The sequence below is a fragment of the Macaca nemestrina genome, chromosome 8 (assembly GCF_043159975.1).
Source record: "Macaca nemestrina isolate mMacNem1 chromosome 8, mMacNem.hap1, whole genome shotgun sequence".
Classification (NCBI taxonomy): domain Eukaryota; kingdom Metazoa; phylum Chordata; class Mammalia; order Primates; family Cercopithecidae; genus Macaca; species Macaca nemestrina.
In genome coordinates, this window is record NC_092132.1 from 133,783,904 (window position 1) to 133,802,691 (window position 18,788).

The 18,788-nt window shown below is 39.8% G+C and overlaps 1 long non-coding RNA gene across 1 annotated transcript; it reads right to left on the reverse strand.

The window, feature by feature from the left end:
* Positions 1-3,256: 3,256 nt before the first annotated feature.
* On the reverse strand, positions 3,257-5,986 carry LOC139355698 (uncharacterized). The gene is made up of 3 exons (XR_011606561.1): positions 5,633-5,986; positions 4,242-4,324; positions 3,257-3,364 (listed from the first exon to the last, which is right to left on the reverse strand). It is a non-coding gene; the product is annotated as an uncharacterized lncRNA (long non-coding RNA).
* Between the last annotated feature and the right edge of the window lie 12,802 nt (positions 5,987-18,788).

The following is an 18,788-nucleotide window of genomic DNA, read 5'->3' on the forward strand; positions in this document are numbered from 1 at the left end:
AACCTGATCTCAAAAAGTCATAAAATAGGAGATAATGCATGAACTCAGCACAGTAACTAGATCTACTAAGCTAATTATGGAATTTTAAAGATATTCCAAGCAATACTCTGAGTATTTTACATAAATTATTTCATTTAATCCTAACAATCTCTTATGGTAGGAACTGTTACTATCCTCATTTTTACAGACAAGAAACCTGAAGAAGCATGGAGTAGTTAGGTAGCAAGGTTGGTAGGTAGCTTACCTAAGGTCACACAGCTGGTACTTGGAAATGGCAAAATTTCAACTCAGGCTGTCTGAGGAAGCACCTCACACTGGTATGCTGTCTTGTACTGACTATATTCAGGCAGTCATGAATATCCCAGGAAGAGGCGAACCTGGGAGTAAGGATCCTAAATAATTCTTCCAGCTGCTTTTTGCTTCTTCTCTTTTCATCTTATCTTTGGGTTGAATCCTTATCATCATCAATGAGAAGAGTTAGAATTAGAACAAGGACAATCCCTAAGGCCATCAAACACTATAAGTTATCAAAGACCTTGGGTTTGGTCAAAACTCAGAAGGCTTCCACTGGAGCTGTTCTATGTCTGGGAGTAATTTACGCAATTAAGGAAGAAAAACAAGCTGTGAATGAGTGATCAGGCAGTTAGAGAAATTAACCTAATATGTGGGGCTGAGCTGCCCTGTGGTATCTGGGGCAGCTGAATCATTCAATGCCTGGTGTCCAAAGGTCATCAAAACCAAGCATGCAATTTGGCAATGCAACTTCAGAACTCCAGCAGGTGATGGCATCCTTGGTCTAGGCCTGGAATGCCAATAACAGTAACTACTGTTGTCATTCTAACTCTCTGTCTTACAGCAGACCTTGCTAGTTGATCACAGCACCATTTTCTGCTGGGTCTAGATATGGCCTCAATATTGTTCCCACCTACCTGGATCTGGCCCTTGATCCAGAATCACAACAGATGTGAACAGAATCACATCTGTTACCTTTGTCCTGAATGTTTGGGAGTAGCAGAAGCAGAGCCTGATTGCAAGAGTATAGCTTGACTATGAGCTTAGGCAAGGCTGGAAACTCTAGGGCAGAGCTCCCATTCTTCTAGGGAACTAGAAAGAAGACTAGGATAGGTTTGAGGGCAATATGCTAGGAAGAACTAATATGAAGGAGGCAACTTAGACAAACAGGGCTGAGACTCACCTAATCCATACTGATGTGCTTAGATAGCAAGACTTGCCTTCAAATACTTTCCAGAGGGCTGGGCTAACATCCCTGATGTATACTTGCACCTGTCCTAGAGAAGGCTCATCTGTCAGCTGGAGGTATCAGCCAACCTGACGATGAGTATCTAGGGTAGACAAGGCGGAGAAGATGTACCATGACCTGATGTTGGTACCATGGAGACATAACCATGCCCAGAGTTCTAAGCCTATTCCCAGGTCAGCCACAGAACCAACTCTCTGGCAATAGGAGATTGGAGGGCTCAGCCTAGGTGTTGGCATGCCTCGCTGTGGGGATAGCGGACAGTTACAGCGGAACTGAGGTGGCTCTGAAATTTGGGGCAGCCTTGCCATACAGAAGTGATAAGTGAAGTTCTTTCTAAGCCAGTGGAAGTCAGTCAGTGATTCAGAACATGGATTCAGTTTGATCATGGTACCTAGTGACCTGAGAAAGTTACTTACCCTATCTAAGCCTCACTTTTGGCATTTATAAAAATAAACAATTCTAAAAACCTTGTCTTAGGGTGGTAGTGAACCTTACATGAGATAATTATACAAATGCTTAACACAGTACACATAGTGTTTAAGTATTTCTATCAGGGAAGACTGTACAGAGAAGAAGGTCATGGAGATGACAGATGTGCGTGTGTATTGAGCATTTACTACATACTCACACATCGTACAGAGACAGGGTCATTACACTCCACAAGGGGGCCACACGGAAACAGCGCCAAGGGAGTGTGTTAATAGAGCATGTGGGGATTCAGGAAGGAGGGAGGAGCTGCAGGTAAGTGCCTTTATTGAGGGTCAGGTTGGAGAACACAGCAAAAGATGCAAGGGAATTTCATTGGTGCATGTGAATGTCACTAGGTCACAGTCAGGGGTGTGGAGGAAGGACTTGTGGCAGAGGTCAGCACCCTGGTGCAGCTGGCCACCTGGGCAGGGTGCTTACAGCCAGCTTATGGAGATATTAACGCAGCAGGAAAATATGAAATTTTGAAATTTGCAAGACAACATTATTCAACTATTTTACATGTGTTACACATTTAATCCTTACAATAACAACTAGAGGTTGATTGCACTGATGAACCTCATTGATGGACTCCCTCCATCACTATATTTTGTAACATGACTTTCTGTCTTAAAAAAGATGGAGTCTATTTCTCTACCCTTTGAACCTGACCTAAACTTTTGACTTGTTTTCACCAGAATAAAGTGGTAGAGTTGATGTGTCAATTCCAAGCCACCCATGCGTTCTGTCTTTTGAAATCCTGCAACTGCTGTGTAAACAGGCTGAGACCATCTGGAACAAGTCTTGAGCCCAGTTGTTCTAGTTGACACCACTAGACAAGCCTATAGCCACTTAACCTGCAAGCATGTGAGACGGGCTCAGACAAGATCAGCAGAGCCACCTTCCTGACCACTGATGGATAAATGAGACCAGAAGATTGACCCAGGTGACCTGGAGAGTTATAAGAAATAATAAAGATGTATGTTCCAAGCTATGAAGCTTTGAGACAGTTTGTTATACAGCAATCACAAGTGATACATTCAATTTATGAAGTTGAGCAAAAGAAGTTTAAGCAACTTACACAAATCACCCAGCTAGTAAGTGTTGGAACCAGGGCACAAACTCAGGCTACTTAGTTCCAGAGCCTGCCCTCTGAATCAGTGTGCTACAGCAATCCCTTAGAGATGCCAGCTTCCTCCTCTGCTGTAGAAATACATGAATGATTCCCTCATTTCTAAAAGATTGTTTAAGCAAGGATGCAACACTTCTTAGAAAATTTCTCATTCTGAGGCAGTCAGACGGGAGTTGGGGGTAACTTATCAGTCCTTGCTGTGACCACACAGTCCAGTCAAGAGACTGTCAAGGTCTCGGCCTGGCTGGATATTAACCACTTTATACTTACTAGTGAATATTTACTACCTTATTTTTGCTGCTTTAATTTACCACTTTATATTTTCTATATTTAGAAACAGAGTTGTACTGTCTTATACTTGATGACTGAAGCACTGTATTAATTGGGATAATCTAGGCCTAGCTCATGGCAATAAACATTCAAATCTCAGCAGCTTGATACAACAAAGGTTTATTTCCACTTATATCACATGTTGATGCAGATCAGGTGGCCATGCCTGATAATCCCTGAGAAAGAGTAAGAAGACATGTATAAGAGACAGGCCTGGGAGTGCCTTACATCCATTTGTCCACATCTCATTGGCCAGAAAGTAGACCCAATCTAACCTCAAGGAAGGCTGGAAACGTAGTCTTCCTGTGTGCCCAGGAAGAGAAAATGACATACCACCTATGGCACTGTCTCTGCCAAAGAGATCCTAGGCATCAGCTTTGCAGATGCTCAGGACCTCTGCTGCCTAGTGGAAATGCTGCTGTCCCAGCAGGCAGTTGGGCCTTCACTTCCGGCTTAGCTCTTGCCAGTTGTCCCTGAAGCAGACTCACTTAGTCTGACTTTGCTGAGCTTCCGGGTCACAAGTCAGACTTACATTAGCACTCCAGTTGCCTTAATTTCTAATCTGCCTCCCACACCCCATTCCATTTCTTTGTTATGGGTCTTCTTCCAATACTGAGGCTTCCCAGGAAATTGACTTGATGAGGTCATAGGTCCCTCCCTTCCCTGTCTCTAAATGCCTTAACAGACACACAAAATATTTCACTGTATTTCCGAGGGCTCACGGCTCAGCAGAGAGCCACCAGGTAATGATGGTCTGCATGAGAGACCATCACCTAGCCCACCTGCCTCATCTTGTGGGTGAAGCCCACACTACTTAAGAAATTTGCCCAAAAGCAGAATACTTTTGCTCTTGGCAGGAGTAATGAGGACATCCACCCTAGCATTGAAAGACAGGGTTTGTGGGCGGAGAAGTCCAAAACGCTGGGCCTTTCCCCCACTCCCACGACCCCCTGTGTCACCAAGCACACCACGTGTGGAAGGGGCCTATGGAAAGTGGTTCTCTATGAGCCTGGTGAGTGTTTAGTAATTCAAATATGCATGGGGAATACTGACCCTCTTTCCTTCTCTTTTTTTAGGCCTGCTAATGATATTTCTTTCTTGAAGTTGTCCTGAGAGTGTGAGCTGATTGCTGCTGCCTAGAGGGAAGTGAGGAGAGAGGACACACAGGTGCCCCTGGAAGACAGGGAGGGGCTGGGACCACAGAGGACCCCTCAACCAAGAAGATGAGTATTCAGTGGGGAACAATGGAGAATAACTAGGGGGAGGAGGAGGTGACAGGCCTCTTTCCAAGGAAACACCTCACTGCTTTCCTCCCTGTACACCCATTGTCCATCATCCAGCCTCTCTATAGAGACACCAGGCCTTCCACCCCAATGCTACTGAATGCTATTCAAAGCCAGGACCCCTTCTTCCTCTCTGGTCTCACTGATGGACATCTGGCCTTAATCTAGGTCAACAGTGGCTCTCCCTCAACCATGGTGGGGAAAGGGAGGCTTCATACACAGCTCAGGATCATTTTTTGTGGGGGAAGAATTAGGCTAAAACGAATAGTAGAGTAAACACAAAGGGACAGAAAGTGAAGAAGAAAGGGGGGTGGGAGGACAGGAGGAGACCAAGGACAGATGATGTTTTGTTTTAGTGGTAATGGTGATATCCATAAGGGGAAAGGCAATTGGCTGGAGCTTCCTGAGTTTGTGAATGGGCCTTTTAAAAGCTAATCTTATTCAGTCCTCAGATCTGTTTCACGCATGAGGAAACCGAGGCTTTAAACTATAAAGGAACTTGTCCAAGATCGCACAGACAGTTCTGGTAGGAGCAAGTCTCAGACTCAGGACTTGCACGTCTCAGTCCCAGGTCCATTCCATCCCATGGTGTAGAGGGAGGTGGTTGTGTCAACTGGGTGCTGGGTGTGAGTATGAGTTTGTGTCTAAGGAACCGGCTTGCAGCAGTACAGAACCTTCCCCCAGCCATATCAGGAAGCCCAGTCATCTCCCCGCTCGTCTGACTCTGCTTCTTTCCAAACAAAAGTGTGTGATCACTGGACTTTTTTTTTGTCCTATGATGACAATGTTTTGTGTCGCTGTGTGCATGGGTGTGTGTGTAGCAATTGGGATGATGGTGGGAGTTGGCTCAAGGCCCAGTGTCAAGGATGGATGAGAAGTAGGGCAACAGATAAAGAGAAAAATTACTGATGTTTCTCCTTCTATCCTAACTCAAAAAGACTGCAGAAATGTCAGGACTGAAATGTCCTGAGAGGCTGAAAAAACAAGGTGGAATCTGTAAGGACTTAATTACAGTTGCTCTCATCACTGCAGCCTGAAAGACCTAACAGTTTCCTCCGGAGCCTGAATTGTTCACTGAATGATAGAGAAAGACCAGAGGGAGACATTGGCAATGGCATCCCTGTGTGCTCTTGCCAGAGCCAAGAGCCCGTGCCAGCTTACTCTATTATTTATCATCTGGAGAGCTTTTCAAGAACGTCAAGGGCTTCATTATCTTCTGATTAGCCTCGAGCTCTGGCAATTCCAGGAGTGAGGTCAGTTCCATTTCAGGGATGGGATAAACAAAGGCACAGACTGAATGACTTGGAAAACACTGGCTCGAAGGTTGCACTATTTTAAAACATTTTTTGAGTACCAACTACACACCACGGTCCAAACAATGGTCCCAAATGTCCTTTATGATGCACGTTGGCATTAGAGTACAGGAGCTGTACTGAGCAGTGTGGTGTGCTGACAAACAACCCTAGATCTCAGTAGCTTCAAATAGCAAAGGTTTATTTATTTGTTTACTTATTTTGTGGCTTTATTTGCCCATTGCAGGTTGTCTGAGAGTTGTGCACCCCATTATTCTCATTTTAGGACCCAGATATTGCACTATTTGAAATGTTGCTGGCCACTGTGGTGGAGAGAGAGCTTGGAAAATTACATGTTGGCTGTTAAGGTTTCTACCTAGAATTTTCACAGGTCACTTAGCTCACATGCCATTGACTGTACCTAACTCCAAAAAGCCAGGCAGGTACAGTCCTATAACACACCCAGAGGAAGAATCAGTTGTGCTGTGACTAGTGCTGATAACTATCAAAAGAGGGTGTATTTCTGGGCTACAGAATCACAGAATATTAGAGATAAAAGAAGCTAAGAGATCATTCAATAAATCTGTCTTAATGTATTGAAGACCAAGGTTCAGAAAGGACATAATGTGCTCAATTGTGCAGTTATTGCTTCCTTGCTGAAAACCCTTCAATATTCTCCATCACTCTTGGGATGAGGAACATATAACCCATGATCACCCAACAGGGTTGGCCCCTGCCTCCCCCTCCAGCCTCACCCCTTCCTATTCACCTTCTTGCTCTCTAACCTAGACACAATGGCCTTCTTTTGATTCCTCGTATGTGCATCATCCTCCTACCTCAGGAATTTGGTTCTTCCCATTCCTTCTCCATAGTTCTCATCCCCTGCCCCTTCCCCTGGTAGATTCTTATCTCTCCCTTCTCATCTCACACCAAATGTCACCACCTCAGGGAAGTCTTTTCAAATTCCCAGACAGAATCAGGCTCTCACATAGGCATTTGTACTTCTCCTCCGTGGATCTTGTTAGGGTTTGTATTTGTATATTTGGATGTGATAGGAAAGTCTTCCTTCTCCTCTAGCTAGTATGTAATCTACATGGATGCAAGGATGGGGTCATGTCTGTATGTTCACCTTTGTTTAACAAGAAGGCCTATGGACAGAGATACTGGCAGTTACTCTGATCCTGTTTCCTAAACATGCACAAGGTGTTTAAGTACCGTTGGTTAAGTACACTTCTATTTAACTGAGGATGCACACAGCAGGGACAATAGAAATCAGATGGTTATGAACACCACTAAGCCATGAGCTGATATTAGGTTGGTGCAATTACTTTTGCACCAACCTAATAGAAGGGGGGGCAAATTTCTTATTCACCTCAGGATCCCCAGCACTTAACAGTGTTTGTCACTGGTAGGGGTTCATTAAATGTATGTTTGCTGTTGAGGAAGAAAATAAACTTTATCTGAGGTGAGTGAGCCTGCTCTAAATTACTAGGCCCAGAGAGGCATTAAAATGAGACAGCAGTCCTCTTTCTAGACTAAATGTCTCCACCAATAGCTATAAATTAAAATGCCATGTGCTGGACACCATAACTCATATCCTAGAGTTCAACAATGTATCGCCAATCACTAATCAATGTTATTACTGTAAAGCAATGAGGATTCCTGACAAACAACTTTTGTAATCAACTCCTCTTCTGATTCTTCCTTTTTTTCTTTAAAAACCTCAGCCACTCCTTTGTTCTCTAGAGTGGTTTCCAACACAGTCTGGAAGTGTTCCCAGGCTGCACGCCTCAATTTTGGCCCAGATAAACTCTCCACCCATATTAATTTCACCTGTTTCTTTCTTTAGGTCAACACCATTGTCACTGAAATTCAAAAAAATGAAAGCCAGGAGACAGGTTTTCAGCAAGAGTGTACTGACGAGTGTGAAGTATTCTCCTTGCACACACTGCGGGCATTGGTAACAAAGGAGGCAGGTGCATAGCTGGTGCTTGGCCAATGGAACTGAGCTATTGGTACAAAATATCTACCCAGCCAGCCTGGAACGCTCCTCACTGTATTACTTTGGGCTATAGTGTGATGGATTGCAAGTGAATTAGCTGGTATATTGCAGGTGGTTAGTTGATTTGAATAACCATTAACTCTTTGGATTGCCATTAGCTTTTTATCACCCATTATCACCTTGGTGTGAATTACTAATCAAGACCAGGACCCTGAGGTAAAGGAACAGGAAGGACAGCTAAGGAGCTGGCAGGATGAAAGCAAAGGGTAGGTAGAAGCGGTGAGTAGGAGCTGGGCCTCCTTGATTTCAGTGGCCACTTTCTAAATACCTGGGGCTGGGAAAGAAGAAGCAGAGGCAGAAACACACAGCACTAAGCATGGCATTCCCCTTGCCATCTGCACAGGCTCAGTCTGAGGTGGGAATTAGAGCCTATTTTGCAATGTTGGCTCACATACAGCATGACCAACCAGATTTCAAATCATAGCCCTTTGCTAAGAACAATGAATTTATCTCCATGAATCTCCTTCCTTAAACCTTTACTGCAGTGGGAAATAGAAAACATTTTAACTTGAGCATCTCATCTTCCCTTCCAGCTTCCTCTCTCCTCTCCTCTTAGTGCCTCAACCTCACAGCTCACAGAAAAGCATCTAGTGCTTCCATGTGCCCCATAATTAGTCCTGCCTTCCTGACGTGTCTACATTATTATCTCTTGTACACAGAACGGGACAGTAAATTTTAAGTGTCAACATGATTGGGCTATAGGTTGTCCAGATATTTGGTTAAATATGATTTCTGAGTGTGCCTGTGAGGATCTCTGGATGAGATTCACACTTGAATTGTTAGACTGAGCAAAGCAGAGTTCCTTCTCCAATATGGGTGGACTTCAGCCAATCTTTCGAAAACCTGAAGAGAATCAAAGGCTGAGTGAGAAGGAATTCTCTCTCTCTGCCTGTCTTTGAGCTGGGACATCAGTCTTCTCCTGCCTTTGGACTAGGACTAGGACTGGAACTTACACCACCAGCTTTCCTGGTTCTCAGGTCTTCGAACTTAGACTCAAATTTATACCAGCAGCAATCCTGTGTGTTCAGTTTGCTGGCTGCAGATCTTAGACTTTTCATCCTTCATAAGTGTCTCTCTCTCTCTCTCTCTCTTACACACACATTTTATATCTATTGTTTCCAATTGTCTGGAGAACCAGCAGGCCACTGGTGATGGCAGGGCTGACCCATCTGCAGACTTAGCCTGGTCTACATAGAGAATAAACTAATCCAATGATAGATCCTTGACCAAACCAGCATCTAGTTAGACTTATGATGGTTGAACACATTCATCTCCCAGTGACTTGGAGATTTTCTTCTACCACATCAAAGCTTGACTTTCTTCCAGGCTCACATTCAAGTTCCATTATGGCCCAGGAGCCTAACTTGGACCCTTTATTCAGTATCCCCAAGTTTGGGTCATGATCCTTGCTTTTAGACATTCCTAGTGCCCATGCCCCCACTCTTAAACTTGGGCTAATTCATCTCTGCTTAGAGAGATAATCGAAATGGGATTTTTCTATGTGGATCTTCTATAAACAACATTCATAGCCTTCCTGAGTTGATCCTTGGACTGACATTAGATTCTAGTCCCTGGTTGCAAGCCTAGAATAGCCGATTTCTGGACAATCCACTATTTCTATTCCAGCTCCACACAATCCTGTAGCTTTTCCTGGCTTCCTATCCCAGTGTAGCCAAAGACCGGGCTTTATCAATGTATTGTCATATTGGAATTAGATTTAGGGAAGTTTCATTTTCTTATATTCCTGGAAAGCTTAAAGGAAGATACAGCTTTGGTTGAGGAGACTTTGTTTTACCATGGGAGAAAGCTCAGGGGTGAGACTGGACTTTTGCTTTTTTGTGTCATTTTTTTTAGCATGTTTGTTACAGAGCTATAATTACATACAGGAAAATGTACAGATCTCAAGTGTACAGTTCAATGAATTTTGGTCTATCTATGTAACTAATACTTCAATATGTCATGTAACCAACACCTCAATCAGGATATAGAGTATTGCCATCATTCAAAATTTCTCATCCTTTCCCTTCTATTCCCTACCACTCCTCTCTATACCCAAAAGGCTATTATTATTCTAATTTCTATTTTTGTAGATGAGTTTTGCTTGTGGTTAAGCTTCATGTAAACATTATCACACGTAAGTACAATTTTTGCATCTGGCTTTAAAATTTATGATGTTTTTGAGACTTATATATGTTGTGCTGTGTATTATTAGTCCATTCTTAGTTGCTAAGATATATCCTATTATATCATTATGTTGCAATTTAATTATCCACTCACCTGTTGTGGACATTTGGGTGATTTCCAGTATTTTACTATTATGAGTAACACTGCAATAAATGCTCTTACACAAGTCCTTTTGTGGATATATGGTGTTACTTGTTTTGGTAAACATCTAGGGGTAGAATTCCTGAATCATAATAAATTCTCAAATAGTTTTCCAGTGACTGTACTATTTTATACCTCTACAAACTATATATAAAACTTCCAGTTGTCCAACATCTTCTTCAACATTCCAAAGTATTAATTTTATCAAAAACAAAAAACGAAAAACAAAACCAAGCTTCTGGATTTGTTGACCTTTTGAATGTCTTTTCATGTCTCAATCTCCTTCAGTTCAGCTCTGATTTTGGTTATTTTGTGTTCTGCTAGCATTGGGATTTGTTTGCTCTTAGTTGTCCAGTTCTTTTAGTTGTGATGTTAGATTATTCACTTGAGATCTTTCTAACTTTTTGATGTGGGCATTTAGTTCTATAAATTTCCCCCTTAACACTGTCTTAGTTGTGTCCCAAAGATTCTGGTATGTTGTATCTTTGCTCTCATTAGTTTCAAATAACTTCTTGATTTCTACCTAAATTTCATTATTTACCTAAAAGTTATTCAGGAGCAGGTTATTCAATTTCCACGTAATTGTATGGTTTTGAGTACATTTCTTAGTCTTGATTTCCAATTTGATTGCTCTGTGGACTGAAAGGGTGTTTATTATTATTCCAGTTCTTTTGTATTTGCTAAGGGGCATTTTACTTCCCACGATGTAATCAATTTTACAGTATGTGCCCTGTGGCAATGAAAAGAATGCATATTCTGTTGTTTGGGGGTGAAAAGTTCTGTGGATGTCTATCAAGTCCATTTGATCTAGTACTGAGTTCAGGTCTTGAACATTTTTGTTAATTTTCTGTCTCAATGATCTATCTAATATTGTCAGTTGGGTATTAAAGTCTCTCATGTTAGCAGGTGTATAGTAGAATCTCATTTTGATTTTTAATTCTCATTTTGCTGGTGATTAAAAATGCTGAGCATCTTTTTATGTGCTAACTAATAGTAAATACATTTGCATATACTAATAGTATAAACAAGATTTTTCTATACTCTATTTGTGTATACAAGTTTCTTTGTATGTTTTCCCTGTTTTTATTATCTTTTTTATTATTGGTTTGTAGGACTGCTTTATATATTCTAAATAAAAGGTCTATATTACTATTTTTTTTCCTCCTGGTCTATGGCTTCCCCCCCCTTTTTTTTTTCCTGTTTTTTGTTTTGTGTTTCATTTTTTAATTGTCATTTTTGTTAAGAAAAAGTTAATTTTGACAAAATTTAGTTAATTGTTTCATTTTTCTTTTATGAGCTTTTATTATTCTAAGGAATCTTTGGCTATCCCTAAGTTACAAAATTATCCTGTGTTTTTGTCTGGAGATAGTTTTTGTCTTTACATAATCTGTCTATAAACCATCTCCAGTTAATTTTTTTGTATAATGTGAGGTCTAGGTCAAACTCATTTTTTTCTTATATAGATATCAAGTTGACCTAGAACTGTTCATTAAAAAGACATTTTTCCCTACTGAACTGAATCATCACTTTTGTTAAAAATAATTTGACCTCTTATGCATGGATCTATTTCAGTTTTACTGATCAATTTGCCTACACAAATGTGATTATCTCATTGTCAAGGTTATTACAGCTTATTAGTCATTCTTAAAATCACGTAGTATTTATTCTCCAGCTGTTTCATTTTTATGAATATCTTGAATATTATTTTGGAATTCTATATAAACTTTAGTATCAGAATATTTATTTTATAAAAATATTTTCTAGGATTTTGCTTGGCACTGTTTGGAATCTACAGATCAATTTGCAGAGGACTGACATTTTCATAATGCTATGTCATTCAACTCATGAGCATGATATATCTATTTTTTAAGTAGTATTTAATTTATGTCAGTAACATTTTGTTGCTTTATAGAGGTCTTTTACATCTTTTCTTAAATTTGTTTTTAAGAATTTTATAGTTTGGATGCTATTATAGTGTTAATTTTTAGTTTTTTCTATTGCTGGTTGCTAGTATATAAAACATAATTGGTTTTTGTATATTGATCTTGTATTCTTAGATGTTGCTGAATTTACTTGTTAGATCTAGTAGTTATTTTCATTTTGTTTTCTTGGGAGATTCTTTTGGATTTTGTATATATACAATTATGTCATCTGCAAAGGGCATATTTTACTTCTTAACAATGGTTGTACCTTTTACTTTTTCTTGTCTCATGTCATTGGATAGGATCTCTAGTAATATGTTGAATAGAACTGGCAAGAGTAAACATCATGCCTTGTTTCTAATCTTAAACATTTTAAATATTTTTATATTAAAATGATGATAGTTGCAGGTTTTTCATAAATATCCTTTATCAAATTGAGGAAATTCTCTTTTATTCTTTTATCTATTATAAATGAGTGTTGAACTTTTTGTGTACCTTTATGCACCTATTGAAATGATCTTATGTGCTTCCTTTTTTGTTGCTGTTATGATCAATTACATTCATTGGTTTTCAACTATTAAACTAACCTGACTTTCTTATAATAACCTTCACTTTGATATATTAGACTTCTTATATAATGCTACAAGTTGATTTGCTAACAATTAAGAATTTTTATTTCATCTATATGTTCACAAGAGATATTAGTGTTTAATTTTATTTTCTTGTAAGGTCCTTATCAGGTTTTGTTATTACAGTGTCCTCATAAAATGAATTGGAAAATTACTCCTCCTCTAGCTTTTGTGAAACAGTTTGTGTAAGACACATACTTCTTTGTAAAATATTTAATTGAATTTACCAAATAGCCAGTTGGGCCAGAAATTTTCGTTGTGGGATTTTAAATTATTACTTCAATTTCTCTATAGATCTAGGCTTATCCAGGTTTCCCTCTTTTTGTCAGTTTTTGTAAGTTTTGTTTTAAAAGAAGGTTTTTCATTTCATATTTGTTGTCAAGTTTTTTCTTTTAGCACACAGTTGTACATAATTTCCCCATATTCTGTCAACATGTGTAAGTTTTTTGGTGATACGCCTTTTTTAAATTTCTGATTTTGTTATTTCTTTTTTTTCCCTCAATCTGTCTTCTTAGGGATATTTAACTTTTTAATCTAATTCAAATAATTGAGTTGAATTTCTTAAGGTTTTTTTCCCTATGTTTTGTCTCTCTTCTATTTCACTGATTTCCACTCTTTATAATTTTTGATCTTTATAATTTTCTTCCTTTTGCATACTTTGGTTCAATTTGCTCTTTTATTCCATTTTATTAAGGTGAAAACTTGTATGAGTGATTTTAGACTTCTGTTATTTTCTAATAGAAATAATTTAAAATACAAATTTGCCTCTTAGCAGCACATTAGCTGGATTTCACATATTTTAATATGTTGCCTTTTATTACTGTTCAAATATTTTTTACTTTTTCATGTATGGTCGTTTTCTATTTCTGCTGTAACTGTCACAAATTTAGCGACTTAAGACAATACATATTTATTTTCTTACAGTTCTGGAGGTCAGAATCTGAAATCAGTGTCATTGGTCTAAAATCAAAATGTTGACAGGCCAGCACTCATTCTAGAGACTCTAGGAAATAATTCATTCCCTTGCCTTTTCCAGCTTTGACAATATGCCTGCATTCCTTGGTCTGTAGCCCCTTCCTCCATTTTTGAAGCCAACAGTCTACCATCTTGTCTTCTCTTCTGATATTTGCTTCTGTTCTTACATCTTCTCTTTCTGACTCTAATCCTTCTGCCTCCCTTTTAAAGGCCCTTTGTTGTTACATTGGGCCCAGCTAGATGATATAGGATAATCTCCCTAGCACAATACACTGAATCCATAAAGTTACTTTTATCACATAAGACAATGTATTCTGGGTTTTAAGAATTAGAACATAGACCTCTTTGTCAGGCCATTATTCCACCTATACTCTATTTCATGCCATACTCCTTCTTTTCTCTTGTGAGTTCAAAATATTTCCTGATTTCCCTTGTGGCTCTATTAGAAGTACGCTATTTTGAAAAACTTAGCTACTAACACAATTACCTGGATTATTTGGAGATCTGCTTCTATTGAACGTTTAATACCTTGATTTTCAGTTCCTTTTCTCCATTGCTTCTTCTTTCCATGGCTAGAAAATTTTGTTACGTAACAGAATAACTGCTGAAACATTTTAGATGTAACATTTCATTATTGATGGAACATTTTAGAAGTTCATATTTAGCTGGGTTAATTTTGAAGAGAAAAATACATTTAAAGTTTAAAAACATACATTTTAATAAACTGAGGTTATATTTCTAACGGAGGTTATATTTCTAAATATTAGACAATTTGAGATAGATGGAGATTCTACCTCAATAAGGAAATCTATTAGAAATTATCTTCCAAGATCAATTATCTTCCAGGATCAATTCTAAATCTATTATGTTTTACTTCTGTATTGTCTAAAGTGTGAATGTTCTTGGCTCCTGTCAAACCCATGATGTGTATCTTGATGCTCAGAAAGCCTGGTTGTCAGTCCAAATGGAGGTTCACCAACTAGATAGAGGAGAAGGGAATGCATGTGTCTATCTAAAAATACTGTTAATGTAATGAAAATAATGGCCTTTAAAAGTGAGGTTCTGGGGAATTTCACTAATAGCATCTGGTCTAGGTGAGGGAGTCCAGGTTATCACTTTAGAATAACGGAATGAAGACTATTTTAAAGTTATAAAGTGAATCTGTTAGTTTTTATTGCATCCGAAGCATCTGAAAACTTAAGAGACTTAAAATAACAGCCTTTTATTTCACTCGTGATTTTGCAGACCACCAGTCAGTGGAATAGAAATTATTCATGGGCCTGGTAAAAATTAAGATACCAGGAAGTCTTATTTATCTATCATATTCTCTAAGTTGACTTTGAGGTTGGGAAGAAATATTGCGTTGGTGCAAAAGTAATTGCAGTGTTTGCCATTACTTTCAATACCAAAAACCATGATTACTTTTGCACCAGCCAAATAAATACTCACAAATATCACTAATCAATATAGTTTTGACTAAAAAATTGCAAATACTTATTGGGGTCCTGTAGTATATATATTTTGGCTGTACCTCTAAGTTCACTTTCCACCTTGTCTGGCATGTCTAGGAGACCAGCCTTGATGAGCTATTGTCTAGCTAAGGTGTCAAACTGTACCAGTTTGACTAACTGGAGCACTGAAAGTTCTGCATCTCAAGAAATTTCTGAGTTTCTGACATACTGGGACCATCGGTCACCTTATTCCTTGCCTGCTCTCTCCTTGTTGGGTTTGGCCATTAGAAGCTACCAGCAGCAGATTAGAGGTTGGGAGCAGATTAAAATTGTTTTTCTGTTGCTGTTGTTTTTCACCCCTGGGCTCCCTCCCTACTGAATCACTGTTCGTTGGCCCTTACCTTTTACCAAAGCCATGGTTTTTGTTGAGTGGCCTTCTCCAAATAGCTATCTTTCCAAGGTTCTGCCAGCCACCACCTGTTCCTTCAGGCCCAGAGGTGGCAATGGCTCCTCTGAGCTGCTAGACTTGGGATGCTTCACTTTCCCATTTGCTTCCTCAAATCACCTGCAGGTCTTTGTACATTTCTCTTTATTAAATTCACCTCAAATTTGCGAAAAATGCTACTCAGTTTTGAATGAGATCTGATTGACACTGCTGTAGCCTCCTAAGACCTGTGCTTGATACTGTGACAGACATAAGAAAGGTCTAAAATATGGTTCCTATTGACAACTCAGTGGGAGGAAATAATGTGTAATAAAGTCATTAGAAAGCAATGGAACAACATCCAAGCCTCAGTTCTCTTCAGCTGTGAAATAAGGGGATTGAACTCAAAAATGCTTCAGAGATTCCACAAAGCAAGAAAATATTGTCTTCCAAAATGTTTGTCTCATTAATCATCTTTATCGCTGTCTCACTGGTATTTTATTAAGTATATAAAAAAATTTCAAGGTAGTTTCTGGCTCCAACACAGTAAGACTGCTGACTTATTAATAAAGTGCTAGATTAAACACAATGTTCAGGGCTAGCCAAGGAGAGTAGCATGCAGAGTTGGCTTGACATTGTCACGGATGGTGTCAATGAGAAGACAGGCAAAATACACTGACTTTAAGGTTGGGTAGTCTGGAATACAGAGAAGCCAAAGAGATGAGGACATTCCAGGTTTAAGGCAAGACTATGAATTAAAGCAAGACATGAAAGAAAGCCTTGTGGAAGGCAAAGAGTCAACAGAGAGGCTAATGTGATTTGTTCACGATAGAGTATCATGGGACTGAATTTCAGGAGCCTCCAGTGCCAGGACGGTTTGAGAGGCATAGGTGTCCTGTTGTCCTAGGTCAAACAGGAAAAACAAGCCATTCTAAGAATATAAGATGTTAACATAATCTTCTCCCTTCTTAAGTGGAATTTTGTTTCATTGTGTGTGTTTGGTGAATTCAGATAAAAATAATAGGAGGTCACGGCTCATATGTTCCCATGGAAGCAGAGAAGATCTAGAGATGAGGCTCCCACATGGGTGTGTTATTTTCACCAGACTCAGTTTGGGGAGCCATTCCTTGAAGGGATACCTCAATATTAAGGTGATTTTTCAAATCTGTGACCTTCAAAGGGCCTGGGTCTATCATTTAGAAAGACCCTACTCATCTCTACCTGTTTCCTAGAAGAGGATTTCCATAGCAGGGAGGTTCCATGGGCAGAGTTATTTGGTGACTGTTTACACATTTGCACAATTAACATGCCATTTAGGTGTAAATAGAAATCAGCCCAGGGAAACACATAATTAAGTAGCAGCAACGTGCAGTGGGTTTTAAAAGGGCCACCAGTGAGTGGTTAATCCCCCATCCTTGCAAGACACCAAATGCATTAACAGCCATGCCAGACAGAGGCCTGTGGAATCGCCAAGCTCCCAGAATGCAGCGGGGAGGCCAGCATTGTGGAGTTACTCCCAGGTGACACTGTTTGAATGTCATTTAAAGTTCACTTTCATTATTTTAATTGTCACTGTAAAAATTTCCCATTCAGTACTGATTATGTTCTAAGAGAAATCAGAACTTAAATTCCAATCAATCATAATTGAACATGTTGTTGCAAGTGGCATATAAAGCTGTGCCTCGGATGTGATTAAGACAAGTATTAGTTACTTGTGAAAAGCTGCAGGGAGATTTAGGAGCAGGCAGGATTAATTCTGAATAATTTGCATGGCCAAGGCTATCAGACAAAGGATAGAAAGGTTTTACAGGTGCCTCGGCAAGTCCAGAGCAGGGCAGGGCTGCTACTTTGAGCTCAGCCAGGAATCAGCAGGAACAGAAATGGCAAGAGGCAGCTGCCTTGCTTCAAGGCTTGGACTTCATCAGGCAACCTGGGATCTGGTCTTAGATCTTGTAGTTACTGGCTAAGTGTAGGGAAGGCACCCAACTTCTTTGAGTCTCAGTATCTCCCTCTGTAAAATTTCTGCCCTAGAAATTTTAGAACAAATTATCTTTTAATTACGATCATGTAAAAGCTCCTTATAAACTCTAAGATGCTCTTGAGTTTTAACTTAAATTGTGATCAAATGTTGGCTACAGAACAGGGATGACCTTGGTCCAGAGGTGGATCAGCTAAGCACCATTTGGGTGGAAAGAGGATGGCACTAGTGTGGCCCTCAGGAGAGCAAGCCTAAGACAATGTGTCTCATTAAGGAGTCATTAGGTACCAGGGTCAGAGTCCTAGCCAAGGTTGGTCACCACTTTTCCTGTCTGTGTCCTTTTCTCCCCCTCCCTGCCCAGGTCCAGCTGTGCACATGGACATGGGCTTGAGGGGCTAGCTTTGGATTCTTTCACTGCATAGAATTGGGAATTAGGCATAGAGTATCTTGTCACAGAACTGGCACAAAACTCAAGTCCCTTGAACAGAAGGGAAATGAAACTCACAGGCCTGGGAGTTGGGCAGATCTATTTGTTAAATTTCTTAATCTCGTAGGCCCAATATTTGCATCTGGAAAACAGGGATGAGAGGTACCTCATAGTGCTGTAGAAGGGTAAACCCATTACCTAACAAGCTGCAAGCTCTCACAAACTGTAGCAATCACTGTAACACTCAACTCATCAACAAAACTTTAGGATTTGTTCAAGGATTTCAAAATGGAAGCCAAAGACCAGCGCCCCTGGTTTCTGCTTCCCAGAAGGTTTCTGACTGATGAAGTGGCCATGAGCCTACAGTCCCTTGGGTCTGAACCTAGACCCGGGGGTATAGAAGGGGAGAGTGAAAAGCTGTTAACAGTTCTGACTTTTTGCTGTACATTCCAGCATCAGTGGTTCTTCCCACGGCAAGAGGCAGGACAGAGAGCAGAAATGACTTCCCTGCCTAAGAGGCACCAACAGCCTTTGGTTCTAGAACCTTCCAGAAAGAGGAGACTCCCAACGTCTTTCCTCCCCCTACCTTCACATATAAACCAATTTTCTGGGAAAGAAAAGTCAGGGGAAATGTTAGGAACCTAATAAAGGTCTCTGAAAACAATGTTCCTCCATCTGAAAAATAAACTATGTCTTTAAATGCATTAACTCTGTGGGGAAATAAATGTAATAAACCAAATTCAATCCCTGACAAAATTTGTTTTCTTATCTATGTAAAATCAATATACTTGTTACAATTATGTCTTTCAATAAATCCTCCCAAAGTCTTATT